Source organism: Podarcis pityusensis, assembly GCF_964106645.2.
Source record: "Podarcis pityusensis genome assembly, chromosome: 2".
Taxonomy (NCBI): Eukaryota; Metazoa; Chordata; class Lepidosauria; order Squamata; family Lacertidae; genus Podarcis; species Podarcis pityusensis.
The window spans coordinates 67,745,371-67,762,831 of record NC_138029.1 but is presented as its reverse complement, the minus strand read 5'-3'; the positions used below and the strand labels follow the sequence as shown (position 1 = coordinate 67,762,831).

At 42.4% G+C, this 17,461-nt stretch overlaps 1 protein-coding gene and 1 long non-coding RNA gene across 3 annotated transcripts in view; one reads left to right on the top strand and one right to left on the bottom strand.

Annotated features, from left to right (window-relative positions):
* Nucleotides 1-17,461, bottom strand: part of LOC308467519 (uncharacterized protein) — a 151,440-nt gene that overhangs the window by 24,106 nt on the left and 109,873 nt on the right. The gene's annotated exons all lie outside the window — the stretch shown is intronic.
* LOC308467758 lies at nucleotides 8,093-12,354 on the top strand. The gene is made up of 2 exons (XR_013981281.1): nucleotides 8,093-8,377; nucleotides 12,072-12,354. It is a non-coding gene; the product is annotated as an uncharacterized lncRNA (long non-coding RNA).

Sequence of the window (17,461 nt, the reverse complement as noted above, 5' to 3'; positions counted from 1 at the left end):
AAAGTTGAAGGCTAAAAGGCAAACAGCATGCTATCATAGGCTCCCATTGAGCTTTTCTCTTCTCACCATAATATATAGGTGGACTTCTTCTCATCTGAATTTTCCACAGCTTCCCTTTCTTAATTCATTGGTTAGTTCATTGTGGGAAATGGGAGGAAGGAGTCACAAGACCAACTCCTTACTCTACAGTCCAGCAATCAGCCTGTCCAGCAATCAGCTCAGATGGGCGGCAGATGGGGCTGGCAAGATGCTGCAAGCGTTCAGACTCCTCCCAATGGCTTATAAGGAGGAGTTGTGGAAGCCAGAGAGAAGTCAGAGACAACCAAGCAAGCAACCACCCTGAATCTGGGTGGGTACAGCAACCAGTAGGGAGAGGTTATCTGGGCTATCTTCTCCCCCCTGCCTCTGTGTTTTCTTACTTCTGTCTGGCAATAAAATGGCTGATCTGCCCAGTGACTGCCTTCATAAGAGTCAAAAGCTGCTGATTCCCACCTGCCGTGGAGCAGGGGAGGTTGGAATGATGGAAACTGTGGTGGTCATGCATAGTGGGAAGAGATGCAAATGAACTGAAGCTAAAAACTAAGTTCTCAGAGCTAGGCTAGAATTCAGAAAGGGTGGAGCCCAGGGCCAACCGAACAACAAAATACAGGGGAAAACCTTTAATCTCTCAGTTTGATATGACATTGTTATGTCAAGTATTCTTTGCATTGCATTTTCCCTTTTCTCCTCCAACATGTAATTTATTTCAGCTACCCATGATGTGATATCATCTTGTGCCTCTTTGCACTTTTTTTCTTACTTGCCACAATAGTTTCCATGTCTGAAGACACAACATTGCTTCCCCACCCACCAGTGACAGCCGGTGTCACAGAGAGAGTGGGTGGGGAAGAAACAACATTATGCCTTGGAAAAATAGAATTATATGTTTCAGGGAGAAAGGGGAGATATCAAGGATAACAGGGAGATGTCATTCTCCAACCACCACTGCATATCTGTCATAACATGTAGTTTGGCCTTTACGATTAAGCTGGTGAGATGTAGAGATGTTAGAGTGTTGGACTTGGACCAAGGAGATCAGGGTGCTCCTACTCAGCCACAAAGCTCACTGTGGGCCAGTCACTGTCTCGCAACCTAACCTACCTCATAGGAGCGTTGTGAGGATGATTGGGCAACCATATTAGGGACATATGCAGGCCCTGAAACAAAACAAAACCATTTGTCTACTAGCTAGCACTGCCACCAGTGTCATGTCTGCCTGTCCTTTGAGTAGTCCACATAAGTACAGTACAAGTTGGGGCCTGCCAGAAACCAGAGATTTCAAAGGTTTTCTGAATCACTGTGGATGAACATTCCTTTCAAGAACGTCTGTGTGTATACCTGTTATTTTCCAGGTCTTGTTTTGCTTTCCATGGAAACGGCTTTCCTCATTTTGGCAGGAAGAGGAAAGGAGGATGTTGCCCACAGGGTCTTACTGTTCAGTCCCGTTTCCCATTGGCGAAAAGATTGGTTAACACACTCCTTTAAAGCAGGTATCTCACTCTATGACACTATAATTAACCATTATTCCTAGTCACTCTGTGGGTGTTTTGATATCCTCTTCCTGTTGCCTTACAGAACTAGATTCAGAAAGTGGCAGAATTCTCTGAGGACAGAAACACATATGTTGCTATTAACTCCAGTCAAGTCTAATCTTTTGGAAAAGAAAATATCTACCCTTTTGAACACTGTTCTTGCGTTTTGACCCAGACACCTTTCTCCCATACCACTGCTTCTTAAAGAGAAAGGCTCTTGTGGTGTTGTGTCAAAGCAAGAATGGTCATAATTTAAAATGACAGCTCTAAGGAGCCTCAGTATCCCTAATAGCATCATTAATTTCAAGGGGAAGCCTAAAGTGAGGTATTCTGTAACCTGATCTCTTCCAATAAATCTACCTCCAGAAATTCTCTTGAGCCCCAAAGCTTCAGCTGCAAGAAAAGTGCATGGCCTCCCTTGCAGGTTTGGCATGGGGGGCTGAGGTGGGATGCCAATACCTGAGTGACAGCAGCAAGCACATATTAAAATAACAGCAATTTTAATGAGTAAGCTTGCATTTTTCATGTGGGCTTGTCTGCGCAATTTCATATCCCTGGTGAGCAATTTTCTGCCACTGGAGCTCTACTGCAGTTGCAAACCATTAATGGAATAATATTTTCATTGAGCCGCTCTATATGAATGGGGCATTTAAAAAATGTATCCATTAATGGTGGTAGATATCAGTTATATGCTACCATTAAGGGTCTTGGAAATATTATTGCAAAGGTGGTTCTCCTCTGACATATCTTCTCTAGACCAGGGCTGAAGGGAAATGAACTGAAAGTTCTATTTGTTTGGTTCTTTGTGAAGTTGAAATTTTAAAGGTTGACCCTGAACTTCCCAATGCAAACATTCTCATGTTTGGAGTTTAGAGGAGAACTCAGCCCCTTTGCTGAATTCATATTGGGGTTGCAATTCTATCCCTGCTTCTTTGGGATTAAGCCCCATGGAGTTCAACAAAATTTAGTTTTAAGTAAACCAATAGATAAAATTATAGGATCTAAAACTAGGATTGCCTAAGATGCAGATATTGTCATGGAGCTTCTAAGTGACTGTCAGTCTGAACAAGAATCGTGTCACAGATGTGGAAGTTCCAATATGTGCACAAAACTCTGCATCCTATTTCAGCAGAGAAAGCTGAACTACAGGCACGCTCCTCTATACAAGCAAATTCTCCATGGAAATTAAAAGGGAACTCTGCAGATACAGGAGCTCTGTGTGAACCTCCCTGTACTCATGATCCTCTGGGTCATAAGAACATAAGAAAAGCCCTGCTGAATTAGCCCCCAAAGCTATCTGTTTCAGCATCCTGTTTCCCACAGTGGTCAACTAGATATGGTCAAAGCGAGTCATTCTTGTTTAATGCCATTGGTCTGATTCCAGTTCCATTAAAACCACTAAATTTTTCAAATTCCATTTAAAAATACTTCCTACACCCCATAAATAATATCATGAGTTTTACAGTCATTATGATGAAATTAACAAAACAGGAAATACTAGTGAACAAAAATCAAATTTTGAAATTAAGAAACATAAAAATGGTAAGTGTATTTTAGCTTTAGCTGTAGTAAGTAGATATGGTTCAGACCCCCATTTGGTGCTTTAGAAAACATTATCAGATACTTGATCTGAATGATCTTTGTCTCCCTTCCTCCCCTTCTGGCCCCCATTCACTATTGGAAAATCAAACAATGGCTACAGCATCTTTTATTTTTATTATTCATTTCATTTCTATACCGCTTTATATTTTTAAGAACAAATCTCAAAAATCTTTTCTTTTTGGAAGAAGTGGATGAAATTTCAATGTGTGATAAGCCCTCTAGAACAGATAAATCCTGCCAAATCACAGGTAAATAGAACCAGGTGCTTTTGTGCTGAGCACGAAATAATTTTGATTATAGTTGTACCTTGGTTTTCGAACAGCTTAGTTCTCGAACATTTTGGCTTCTGAACGCCACAAACTTGAAAGTGAGTGTTCTGGTTTGTGAACTATTTTTGGAAGTCGAACGTCTGACAGGACTTCTGCAGCTTCCGACGGGGCTTCTGCACACTTTGGTCTTCAAACGTTTTGGAAGTCAAACGGACTTCCAGAATAGGTTACGTTTGACTTCCAAGGTACGACTATATCATCATCATCATGATGAAATAATAACTTTTTTTCAACCTGAGGGCCACATTGCCTTTCAGCCCAAGGGCCACTTGCCAGGAGCCAAACCCCTCTCTATTCTCCATCCTGTCAAGCGAGGCGTTTTGTCATGATTCAAGAACTAATGTCAGACAGACAAAACGCTCAAGAAGGGTGGAAAGCAGAGCCAGAGGGGGATGTGGCCTGGGGAAAGAGTGTAGCCTGCATGGTGGATGTGGTCTAGAAAGACCGGGGGGGAGGGGGACTTTATGGAGGCCCTGCCTGAAGCTCCTCATCCCTGCTGTAAGAAGAAGATGGAATGCCATGCTGTATCACCTCTTGCCTATCAATTCAAATGATCACGACATCACTTGCTCTTTTTCCTTTTGGTAAGAAAGTGTTGTCTTTCCCCTCCACCTTTGCATATTTAGAGCTGAGTAAGACAATATACATGGGATGCAGGTGGCGCTGTGGGTTAAGCCACAGAGCCTAGGACTTGCCGATCAGAAGGTTGGTGGTTCGAATCCCCGCGACGGGGTGAGCTCCCATTGCTCGGTCCCTGCTCCTGCCAACCTAGCAGTTCGAAAGCACGTCAAAGTGCAAGTAGATAAATAGGTACTGCTCTGGCGGGAAGGTAAATGGCGTTTCCGTGCGCTGCTCTGGTTCGCCAGAAGTGGCTTAGGCATGCTGGCCACATGACCCGGAAGCTGTACGCCGCTCCCTCAGCCAATAAAGCGAGATGAGTGCCGCAACCCCAGAGTCGGCCACAACTGGACCTAATGGTCAGGGGTACCTTGAAGACAATATACATGACAGGGAAGAAAATGAAATTTTGCTATGCTAAGTCCATGCTTGCTTCCAATGTTAAGGGCATAAGGAAACAGCCTTATGGGGATTCAAACCACTGGCCCATCTAGGATAATATTCTCTACACTGATTGGCAATGGTTCCCATGGGTTTCAGAGAGGAGCATTCCCCATGCATACCTGGAACATTTCTCTTGCAAACTATATGTGGTCTTCCACTGAACTACAAGAGCACAACTTAGCCTAAGCAGTCAGAACCTATTAAATTTGCAAAACACTCCCTGGGAATTTTGAGGTTCCTGTGAGTTGTAAGCATGAAAGACTTAAGAAAATGGAACCTTTGAAGTGCAGCACATTGGATCTGCCTTCCAATAGCCAGTTTGGATGGGGGGTGAGAAGAGAATCCTCATTTGTTTTTTTGGCACCGTGTGTCTGCTTTTCTTTGTCAATAGTTGTAAGTGGATGTCTGGAGCCAAGTGCACCTTATTTGGCGACATAGAAGTGATTACTTCTTTATTTTAGTAGCAGACCCTTGAGGAGCATAACTGAGCTGAGATGAATTATGTGCAGAGCAATGGAAGTTTAATGAATAGAAGGCCAGTGGAATTCAATTGCTGTTGGCACATTAGCACACTTTTTCCTTTGCAAAGTAACTTGTATCATTTTCCGCACATTAAGGGTAAAAAGGGCCCCTTCCACGTTATTTAAGAAGTTTGCTCATTTGAAAAATATGCTTTATAGTTAAACCTGGGTCACTAAGGTGATCTCTCCTTCTCTCTCTCTCATACCTTGACACAAAATCCATATTCAGAATACCCTTTCTCCGCCATGCACATGTATAGCATTATTTTTATTATTATGACTTCATTTCATTTGTTCTCTAAAAAGCATTTGAATAGAAATCAGGGAATGAAAAGGCCCATGCTGATGGATGTGAATTTCAAAGCAACAAGTGATTAAATAACCCTCAATTCACACATGATAAGAGCCCCCAGGCCTGAGGCTCCCCATCCCTACATTAAAGAATTACATTAAACATAATCAGTAGCTCGAAAATCTGAGTGAACCCAATGGCTTGAAGAACCTGCTCTAATGAATGTCATATCCATAAGAAACTATCACTGTCTATTTTGTTGTGTTTTAAATATATTGTAAACTACGTTGAGAACTTGGGTTAGTAGATGCGGCATAAATTTTACCAAAGCACTTTACTGGAGGATGGTGAGCTTTGTTTCACTCACAAATACTCCAGAAAACGAAAGACCAGTTTGAAGGGTTCATACTAGCTTGTGGATCACTTGATAAGAACGTGTTTTACAGATGTATACTGTTCTAAGTAGTGGTGTATGTACGGGAATACAGGTTTTCATAATGTATTTTCAGGGGTCTCCAGGGAAAGTTCTTTTTCCTCAGTATGGGTCTGGGTTATCTTTGTTTCTAGAATGTATATGTGATGATTATGATAATAATACTTTTTATTTTTAAAATACTCCCAAATAATAAACAGTCATGTGGCTTAATGGGCTTGCATAGAAAGGTGTTAATAAATTAATCATTCCCCAATCTTGTGCCCTCTGGATATTTTGGACTATAAGTCCCATCAGCAGCAGCCAATACTGGGAACTGTAGTCTAAAACATCTGGAGGGTACCAGGGTGGGGCAGGATGATATAGAAAATAACCATCTTAGAAACTGTAAGTTGTGGATAAGCAAAGAACCTGTAGCAGGATAAAATTGTGAGCAAATCTGAGGGAAAGATTTTGAAGGAGAACTTTTGAAAGTAATCCAATAGGGCTTGGTTGTCATGAATTTTTGCAAGATGACAAACTTTGCTGTGCCCTTGGCTATTTTTACCAAACTTGGGGTTCATTGTTCAGTCTGCCATACAAGTTTGTCAAAGGCTTACACTCAGGCACATATATATGTGGCTTCAATTATCTCCTCATGTTTTCATGATCGTTTTGATAATACAAAAATAAAGTTGATGCCAATGATGTGATTCTCTTTTGAGCTGTGATATGGCTGATAAAAACATACACACAGGAGGAAAAATGGGGTGATGGTAGAATGAATGGATGATTTCCCCCTGTGACTTAGTAAACAAATTTTGAAGAGAAACTGTTATATGAAATCTTTTTCCTTACAGTGAAGAGTAAAATAAATTAAGTTAATGATAATATTTATGCTATTCTGATATTTATGTGATTGTTACATTTAACTCTTCCATATTGTTTTCTTATTTATATACTAATAGCGGCCACTGGCCCCACCTCACCCACCAAATTCCCATGTGCTTCCTGCAAGCACAATCTGCTCTACAGATTTTTTGGCCCTCAGTCTACACCACACTGATTTGCCTACACATTGAGATGTGTGTCAGAATCACATTCCAGTGTGGATGAGAATGTGCATTCCATAAAAACTAATGCAGCATGGCTAGAGCAGCTGAATTTGAAAATGTGTAAGAATAGTCAAGAACACCTCTCTAATGGAACCAGAAGACACCTTCTCTGGCAGAAAAGAGTTTTAAGGCGTAGCTAGATGTTACGCATGGAGAATGCACAGCTGCCATTAAACCTTATCTGCCTTGTGTGATTCCCAGGTAACAGTTACTAAAATGTGAGGTCATTGCATTCAGCGACCCTCACCCCCTGGAAGCAGTAGAATGAAATGCAGCAGAGATAGAAAAATGTTACACACACTGAGGTCCAGCGTCGAGGGCCTTCTGGCAGTTCCCTCACTGAGAGGGAATAAATAAATTATTATTATAAATAAATAAATTATTATTATTATTATTATTATTATTATTTACAATAACATCACAGATCCTCACATAATATATAGCTAGGCCTTATATTGCTGCCATCACCAAACCACTGAGTAAGTTCTTGAAACTTTACAGTTTCACGCGTGTCAGACAATTCAGCAGTGGTAGCAGTACCTTTGGTTTTTCTTCTTATGGTATTTCTACAAATTATTTCTACTGGAGGCTGGGTTACATTATTTTGTGTACTTTGGCAAGGAAATAACAGGGAACATTGTGATGTGAAAGGAAGAGCTATGTGTGTGAGGACGAGTATTTTGTGGCAGGGGCAGCTAATTATGTACTTGAAGAATTAGGAAAGCCAGACTTGTGAATACAGTGATACCTCGGGTTAAGAACTTAATTCATTCCGGAGGTCTGTTCTTAACCTGAAACTGTTCTTAACCTGAGGTACCACTTTAGCTAATGGGGCCTCCCGCTGCTGCCGTGCCACCACCGCTCGATTTCTGTTCTCATCCTGAAGCAAAGTTCTTAACCCAAGGTACTATTTCTGGGTTACTGGAGTCTGTAACCTGAAGCATCTGTAACCCGAGGTACCACTGTATTGGAGAAAGGTAGGAAGACCATTTTCAGGTAACCACTGTATAGTTACGTCCATTCTTAAGGAATCTATAACTTAAGATGTCTATAACTGAGCATTTGTAAAAATGGTTTACTTTCACAGCTATGCAATGGAACATTAGAAGAAAGGATGGTGATATCACTCCAGATGAAACACTTGGACCAATAAGAACCTTGGAGTAAAGAGAGCTGCCAAGATGGCTGAAGTACCATTCTGGATCTTTGGTACTGTCAAAATGCTTCTCCTTTCCCTCCTCCCACACACTCATCTCACTTCATTATGAGCAGCCCAAAGAGCTGTCATGGACTCTCTTAACACATACACACACCACTCCCCAGAGCTTGGTAACTACCTTGCATTGTCTCTTTGATAGGCATGTAAGAAACAAATGAGGAGGAGGAGATGCCTGAAGGGTCCATTAACATTGTTAGGTTAGATGCGCTGACAATAAGTCGATTCTTTTTGACATGACTGTCGCAGTAATGAAGGTATGTTTCTCAACGACTCTCCTTAATATAAGATAAGATATGGATGGCCCGTGTTTTTCCTCTGACACACGTCCAGTATATCAAAGGGTGGCAGAAGAAAAGGTTTGCTTATTGACACACTAATAGGAGATAAAAGTTTAAGATTAATAGCAACGCTGCCTTTGTCTGTCCTGTTCCGTTTGGTGGGTCCTCCAGAGAATGGAAAATTCACTGCTCTGGCTTCTGAAAAGCAAAGGGAACAGAGAAGAGACGGGGGATGCATGGAGGCCACAGTAAAAGGTCCTCCTTTCCCCCAGAGTATAAGGAAAAGGCATGCAGAAGGAAAACGTGTGTCTTCCTGAATGTCATGCTACGTTCCATTCTCCGTCTATGACTCTGGTATTTAGATGGGCTTTTTGTAAAGAAGGAGCATGGCACAAGAATGGCTGAGGACTTTGTGTACATGCACTGCCAGGTAAGCGTTGTTTTTCCTCCCCCTGCGTTAAACCCAAAATGAAAGCAATAAATGGGTTGTTATATAGCCTTGGAGGTCGAACAAGAGCTGTAGCCTTGGGATTAAAAGAGGTGCTGCTATTGCATTTCTCTTCTATAACCCCTTTCCCCCCATGCCTTAGGCACAGGCGTCCTGACACCAAATGATCTGTTTTTCCAACAGTGTGGGAAATATAATGTCTGCTTCAATATGTCTGTGGGTCTAAGAGACTTCTGAGAGGGGCAAAGCTTCATGTTATGTCCCTGTGCATGGGGGGGGGGGGGGCCTCGGAGATAACAGGCTTGAGATTTCCCTGTCAGCACTGAATGAAGCTGTTCCATTCCAGGGATTGAACCTGAGACCTTATGCATGAAAGGCAGACACTCTGCCACTGAGCAATGTCCATGCCTGCTAAGAAAACCACAGATCTTAGGCTCTTACTCTGGGCTTTTCTAAACTACTAGCATACAGTTTCCAAGTAACCTTGGAGTCCACCTGTCCTCTCCTGACTCCTTGTTTGCCCCAACCTCGGAGCGCACAGCAGAAGCAGTGAATCTCGTGAGAGATATAGCTTGGGGTGTCTACAATAACCCACCAAATTCCAGCATTCACACTTAAGAGGCTTCGAAACAAAGGAGGTAGGAAGTGGGAGGGGATAGGATGGGGAAGCATAAACTTAGCATCCAGTTTTATCTAAAGCAAAAAAGGTGCCACAGTAATGCTGGGAAAAGTGGTATAAGACCTTGGAACGGACTAGACTACAATTACTTAGGGTCTTCTTGAATCCTGCCTAGAATCAAAACATGGATCTGTTGTAAACTTTATCCCTCCCAAGAAGTCACTAAGATATACTGCTAAGTTGTAAACCTACAGGACCAAAATGAATTATCATAACTATAAATGACCTGCTTCTAGAGACAAGCCTCCAGGGTGGCGGCAGCTAGAAATCAATCAAGGTGGTTTTGGAGGAGCTTAGCAATATGGAGATGATTGGGCAAGTCCCCTAATTATTTCAGCAGCATAAATATTTGCATCTGCTGATTATGATTTTTATGCTATCGATTTTCATTAGCAAGATCCCTTGCAATCCACCTTCCCTCTCAGAAACACTTTGCCTTTTAATAGACACACAAAGCCCTACAACATAGCAGCTCATAAATGGATATGATAATACCTCAAAAGCAGATATGAACATACTGGATTATACAAGCTTATGCTAAGACATCTTTGATCAGCTTTGTATATTGTAATCATCATCATCATCATCATCCACTTCTACATTGGGTGTAATCCTATTTGCCTTCCCTAGGAACTCAAGGAAACTTTCTGTTCCCCAGACTCAATTTCTCCCTCTTTTTCTGAGAGAATTCAGGGCTCTTCACATAAATTATCCATGTGATCTTTGTGATAGGAGTTGTTAAGCTAGTCTGCTGCATCAAGTCAAAGATCTGTCTAGTCCAGCCTCCAGTTTCTTGCAGTGGCCAATCTCATGCTGCTGGTAAGCCTACAGGTAGGAGAGGAGGACGATATCCTTCAACTGCTCTTGCCACTTCCCAGCAAGCAGCGTTCAGAGGTATACACTTCTGAACCTGGAACCAGCAATCATGTCTAAAGGAATTCTCTGGAGTGGTCTACAAACCATAAATTAGCTCAATATTGATAAGGTGCTTTAGTTTGAGTGTTTGAATCTACTGCCAGTCAATTTCATTGGGTGACCTTGAATTCTGTTGTTTTGGGGTGGGGAGAAAGAATATGTAACTATTGAAGACACTTTCGTTTAAGAAGGCTTTCCACGAAGTCATATTTTGGACTATTAATTCTAGAATGGTAGAAATGATTTTATAGCTTTTAGTTTTTGAATCCATGATTTATCTTATTTTTATCTTGTTGTGCATTGCTTTGGTAGCTGTGAAGTGATTTATAAATCTGCAAATAAATGAACAACACTAGTTCTGCCCACTTTCTTCATAATATGCATAATTTTATAAACCTTTATCATGTACACCCTTTCTGACATTATTTTTGTTCCTAAACACAGAAGCTCCAAATGCTTTGGTGTTCCAATTCCTTGGTCATTTTGGTTGCCTTTTTCTGGAAGCTCCGTTGTAAGAACTGTCCATTTCCATTTACTCCTACATTTATTTTGTTGTGTAGAGTTCTCCTGCCCTACTTTTTAGTCCCAAAGGGCTGTCACAGCTGCCTACAAAAGATTTGCACAAAACGTTCTCATTTAAGTGTAGTACCAGGAACATAAATGACATGATGTCCATATGGTGCCAGGTTTATCCAGTCAGCAAGCCCACTAAGGACCTCGTAGGCAAGGGATTGGGGCCGAGAAGCCGGAACTGTTTCAGCCCATGATAATAATAATATAATAATAATTTATTATTTATACCCTGCCCATCTGGCTGGGTTTCCCCAGCCACTCTGGGCGGCTTCCAAAAGAATATTAAAATACTGTGATACATCAAACATTAAAAGCTTCCCTAAACAGGGCTGCCTTCAGATGTCTTCTAAAAGTCTGGTAGTTGTTGTTCTCTTTGACATCTGGTGGGAGGGCGTTCCACAGGGAGGCCGCCACTACCGAGAAGGCCCTCTGCCTGGTTCCCTGTAACTTGGCCTCTCGCAGTGAGGGAACCGCCAGAAGGCCCTCGGAGCTGGACCTCAGTGTCCGGGCAGAACGATGATGGAGACATGTCTACATAGCGCTTCCTGTTCTTTAAGAAATCAGTGATCCGTAAGAGACACAATCTTCCTATCCCATGACTGTGAAATTTTCTAAACAGACTTCTTTTTTTAGTTCAACTCATAGTGCTTTTTCAGGAGATGACTGCAACAAAGCAAAGACAATCCACAGATATTCACATGCACAAGAAAATAAGAATAAACAAAAAGAAATGTGAGCACTTAAAGCACGTTATCATTTTTGTTTTTATATAAATCATGGGAACTTTTATATTTACTTGATGCTTTATAAGCATCTAAATGTGTGTAGCACTTGATGGAGCATGGAGAGTGGATGGATATGTGCAGCAGAAATATTCGTTGTAGATATCATGGCATGCCTCATCCATAATAAGATTTTTTCCACATGCTTCTGAAAATTGCTGAATGGAAAAAAATCTCGCTTTAAACTAGTACATAATGATTTCCCTTATTTATTGCCTTCAGTTTCCTTTCCATTTTGGCAAAAAGAGACTAAAGTTTTTCTTCTTAATCCAGGTTCTGAGAACATGTATGCGTGCATGAATGTAACACATCCATGAATATAAGGAAGCATTTTAAAACAGGAGTAGCTGACATGGCATCCACCAGATGTTGCTGGACTACCACTCCCACCATCCCTCTCCATTAGCCACACTGATGGGCAACATCTAGAAGGCTGCACATTGGATACCTCCACCCTTTCAGAATTCTGCAAAGCCTTGTTTATCTAGACCTCTCTGGCCTGGATCTTTCTACATACTGTACATCTCTTAAATAAATCTATAGCCTTTTACCTTGACAGTCCTTCACCTAACCTCTTACTTCCTAAGCTGAGCAGAGCTCACTGGCCGCTTACAGAATTCCACCCGAGAAATAATATAATAATCTCCTAGTATTGTTGATTGCTTGGGGATTCAGAAAGGTTTGTCAAGAACCTAGCAGACCACAGTGTAGGGCTGGAGAATTGTTTTCGACTTGGTGAGGTATAAAATGTGCAGGGCAGCCTTGCTATACTGGTTCATAGGACCAAGAATACAACAGCTCGCTATCAAGATCAACATTCTGCTCCATTCTTTTGCATGAAATAAACAAGTCAGTTAGTTGCTGAGGCCAAGTTCCTTCCAATCCAGCTTCACACAACTTCTTTTTGAAGAAATGCCTTCAGTTGGCCTCTAATCCCCCACAACTTTAAGCACGAGTCTTGCTTAATAGAATTTATGATACTAAAATGATGCTACATTCTAGCATTATAGGGGGAATCAGGGCATTAAAGAATTCCCCATAGCACCAATTTGCTGCCCTTGTAGCACAATGGTAGAATCTTAGTCATCTTTACCAGAGCTGTGAACTTGGCTTTGCGCCAAAGAGGCTGATTTCCAACTTCCTTGCTCATGTTTTCTCCTTTCCTGGTTCTGCGCCAGAAGGCTCCTTTAAAGCCCAAAAATCTATGTGGGTAATGGACTGCGAGAAGCTAGCATTATTTATTTTCATGAAGTCTAATGTGGGCATATCTGACTACCAGCTTCTTCTGCTCCTCTGCCAAACCCCTACTCCTACGTTGTCTGATGCCCCTTGCTCAGGATGCCTCACTGTGCAATAGAGATTGGCCTTCTCCACAGTGACTTCACCACTCTACAACATAAAGAACAAGGAGCGGGAGAAGAAGCTGCAAGGGCCACAGGAGAAGGCAGAAATTCTGCACAACCACAGCTAACACATCCATCATCTTCCAGAACTATGAAGTGTGTGGGGGGGGGGGGGAGAGAGAGATGCCTTCAAGCAGAGAGCCCAAGAAACATCCTGTCCTGAGGGCCCAGCATTATTCTCTATCCATCACACTGCTGAGGGAGGAAACATGTGAGCCTCGTTGGCTCCATGACTGAAGCACCCTACTCCTTGCCGCTAGAAACCAATTGCACTGGCAGTTAAATCTTCCTTTGGCCCTGGTAATGGGATAGCATTGCCCAGTGTACCAGAGGACAGCAGCCAGCCAGTTTAGGTAATACAGGGCAGGCCTAGTTGAACACATAGGCTATGTACACACTAAAGACACTTTCCCTCAAAGAATTCCAGGCATGTTATTTACCCTTCCCAGAGTTGCAATTCCCAGTAACCATTAACAAACTGCAAGGCCCAGAATTCTTTGAGGCGGGAAATGTGCTTGGGATGTGCTTTATATGTATATTGTGCAAATCTAAAAAAATGTAGTATAAACACTGACAACTGGGAAACACTGGCCTGCGAGGGCTCCAGTTGGAGAACAGCCTTTACCAAAGGTGTCATGGGCTTTGAAGATACTCAAACTCAGGACGCAAGGGAGGAACACGCTAAGAGAAAGGCAGGCTTGGCAAATCCACACCATGATCAACTCCCGCCTGGAAACCAATGTCCCCACTGTGGAATGATGTGTGGATCCAGAATTGGCCTCCACAGTCACTTAAGGACTCATTGTTAAAACCTTGTTTATGGAAGACAATCTTACTCGGCTACGAGTGATCGCCAAAGGAGAAGAAGAAGATATTGTGTACATAGCCCAACATTTACCCTCCAATACCTCAGTACCATTCTATGCTACCCTAGCAACTGCTGCCCAAAGTGGCCATTTTACTCTGCCAGATTGGCCATGGGGGGAAGGGAACCATGGGAAAGAAGCTTTCCCTCAGTGAGGACTTCCCTCTTGGTAAATATGTGTAGGGTTGCCTAAGGCTGTGATCCAAAGGGCAGTCAGTAGATCAGTGGCAGAGCATTTGCTTTGCATGCAAGATGTCCCAGGTTCAATCCACGACATCTCCAGGTAGAGCTGGTAAAGAGTGAAACCTTGGAGAGCTGCTGCCAATCGGTGTAGACAATACTCAGCTGGGTGGACCAATGGTCTGTCTCAGTATAAGGCAGCTTCCTAGGTTCATATGCATACCTACTAGAAAGGAAGTCCCATGGAACTGAGTGGGACTTACTGCTGAATAAATCTGTTTGGAATTTGGCCATAAAAGTGCTGTGTAAATGATTAATATTAAAAACAGTCCACCCTTTTTATTTGCAGTAACACAGTTCCCTGTGTGCACGGTGGGGGGAAATAACAGTGAACATAATGAAAGCGTGCCACATTTGGAAGGATAAATCCTCACATACTGACTCAGTAATGGATTTCTGACACAATCCTGGCACTCATCCATAAAAACTGGACCAGGTCAAAGATTCAGTTTTCTGTGATATATTTTCTTTTCCAAAATATTTATGTACATGGTAGTAAATCATGTCATGGCCCATTGCATGAGCATCGTAACATGTTTAGCATAGCATTTGCCTGTAGTCTGAACTTCAGAAAGGATCAGTTTATGGAGTCGTAATCTGGCAAAAGCTTTTCCTAGGTTGTACACTTCAGAATGAGGACTTGCATGTGTGAATGATCACCTGATTTAAAACTCCCAACGTGTAGAAACTTGCATGTCAGGAAGAAGCTGTGACGTTAACATATATGAGAGAGTGCTGGAGGGGAAATAGTTAAATAGGTTGCACAGTCAGGACCCAGGGGGGTGGAGTCAGTGAGACTATAAAACCAGTTCTGGGAGGAGTTCGTTGGGAGTTATTGGTGGGTAGTTGGTTGGTTTGAGTGGGTTGGCTGGTTGGGAAAGGCAGTTGGTAGTGCCAGTTAGGGCAGTGGGTTCTTGAGTGTGGGGAGGTAGAAGAGATAGAGAGAGGAAAATAAGACTAAGAAAGTAAACAGCAACAATGTTTGGAATGCTGTAAAAGTTTGTTTGTGTCTGAAATAAAATACACTCTTCTTTATTAATTGAGAACCTGACTGAGACTGAAGTGATTTTACCAGGGAGGACCTGGCTGGTGGCAGCAGATTAGTGGTGTACGGGTCAATAGCCTGTGAGACGACCAGGGGCTCCGTACGAACGCCACAGAAGTGTTTGGTCATTCCCTGACACACTGTTTTATATGTCCTAATAGCCTTCCTAGTGGGGGAAGCATCCACATTTGCACCACCCACCCTACATACCCCCTCCCTCTATAGCCTTAAGTGGTACATCTCAGGAACAGCTTTGTCATTTGTATGTTTGCGCTAGGATTGCTGCTGCACCTTTCCACCCTATAAAGAGCATCGTGAAATATAAACAGAACACAAACCTCACTTTTATCAACACAGCAAAAGAGCAGTTATTGAAAGTATACTAGAGGAAAAGGAAATCATATGCAAGTCAGGCCGAACTTGAACGATTCTGCTGAATTGACTGCAGGTATTCTCACAAATGGAGAACTACGGTATTCAAGTCATGACCCCTGCAAACAAATAACCTTCCCATCCCCAAAGTTAAGTATCTTTGGGGAAACCAGTTGTCCTAAGCAGAGGGTTGGCTGTCAAAGTCCTCATGGTCCTTGAAAAGGCCTTCTAGGATTTGAGCTGCCTCTCCTGCCACTCAAATCCTTGCCAGTCATTCTGGCATTTTACAGGGCAGAGCCTTTAGTGGAGGTCCTGGCTAATGACTGACAAAAGAATGTTGCTATTTCTTTTTAAATATTTTTGACAAGCAGCGTCAGGGCAGAGTTCAGAGTGGTTTCAGATTCCCACAACAACAATGAGGCTCTGCACTTTCCCAAACACTTGCACATTTCCTTAGAAACAGGTGACAGACATCTGTGAAGCTGATCTCAGAGCTGGAACGGGCCTGGCCTCACATGCTCAATTGTGGGTGTTCTGCTCTGACAACAGTGAGAAGGATATCGTTTAAATATTTCCAGACTCTACTGCAATTCCCGCCCCCCCCCAAGTGTAACTGGGTGTGGGAAGAGGTCAACTTACTAAGGAACAGAATATGAATGCAGAGGAAAATCAAAGATATTTGAACTTAATAGTTATGTAAAGCCTGACATAGGGTACGCTTAAAGGGTTAACTGGAGCCTATGCAACATCCCATCTATTATTCAGCACATTAAAATTAATCAAGCACAGAAAATTGATTGTCAGGTGGTAAATGGGAGCTCCACACACTTAATGTGAACAACTTCCAGAGGACTAGACTGGGTCAGTTTGCTACAGAAAAAAAGGTTTGTCTTTTCTCTTGGATGTCACAGTAAACCATGGTTTACTATTATGGGAATAGGCCTGCCCCCGTTTGCATTTAGATGCTCCCCCCTCATCCTGCAGTGCTGCTGTAAGGAGGAGTTCAGAAGCTTCAGATTCCATTTTTGATTGACTGCCCATTGTCATTTCATCCAAATACAACAAACCTCAAGTATGGTTTGTTTAAAGCAAGCCAACTTCAAACAATGGGTTATGAAACAAACCATAGCCATTGCTTAGGGTAGGGAACCTGTAGCCCTCTGGATGTTGTTAGATTCCTACTCCCATCAGCCCTAGTCAACATGATCAAGGGTCAAGGGTGATTGCAGTTGTAGTCTAGAAACATATGGAGGGCCACAGGTTTCATAGCCCTGGTTTAGAGTTTTTATGTCGCCCAAACTGTGGCTACATAAATAGAAGCTAAGCTTCTGACCTCCTTGCAACAGCTGTGCCAGAAGAGGAGAGGGGAGAGGGAAGTGCAAGAGGCTGAGGCTCACCTTGACTTGTTCTTGACATGCTAAAGCATGGTTTGTCATTATATCTGAGCACAGACTGTATGGTCTAAGCTTTCATGGGTTAGAGTCCATTTGATTGAATGTGCTACTCTGCATAATCAGAAGGATATCGGTAGCTGATGCAAAATTTCTGCACCCTGAAAAGGAGCTGGAGCCCTGAACTGAGGGAGTTTGTATCTTTGGGAAACTGAGGTAGACCAGCAGTAAGGACAGTGATGGATATATCTAGAGGCAGGAATTGGACAGGGATTAAGAATCAATCACTCACCTGGATGTTAAAAATTCATAATGTTTATTGCAATCCCAAAATAACGCACACACAA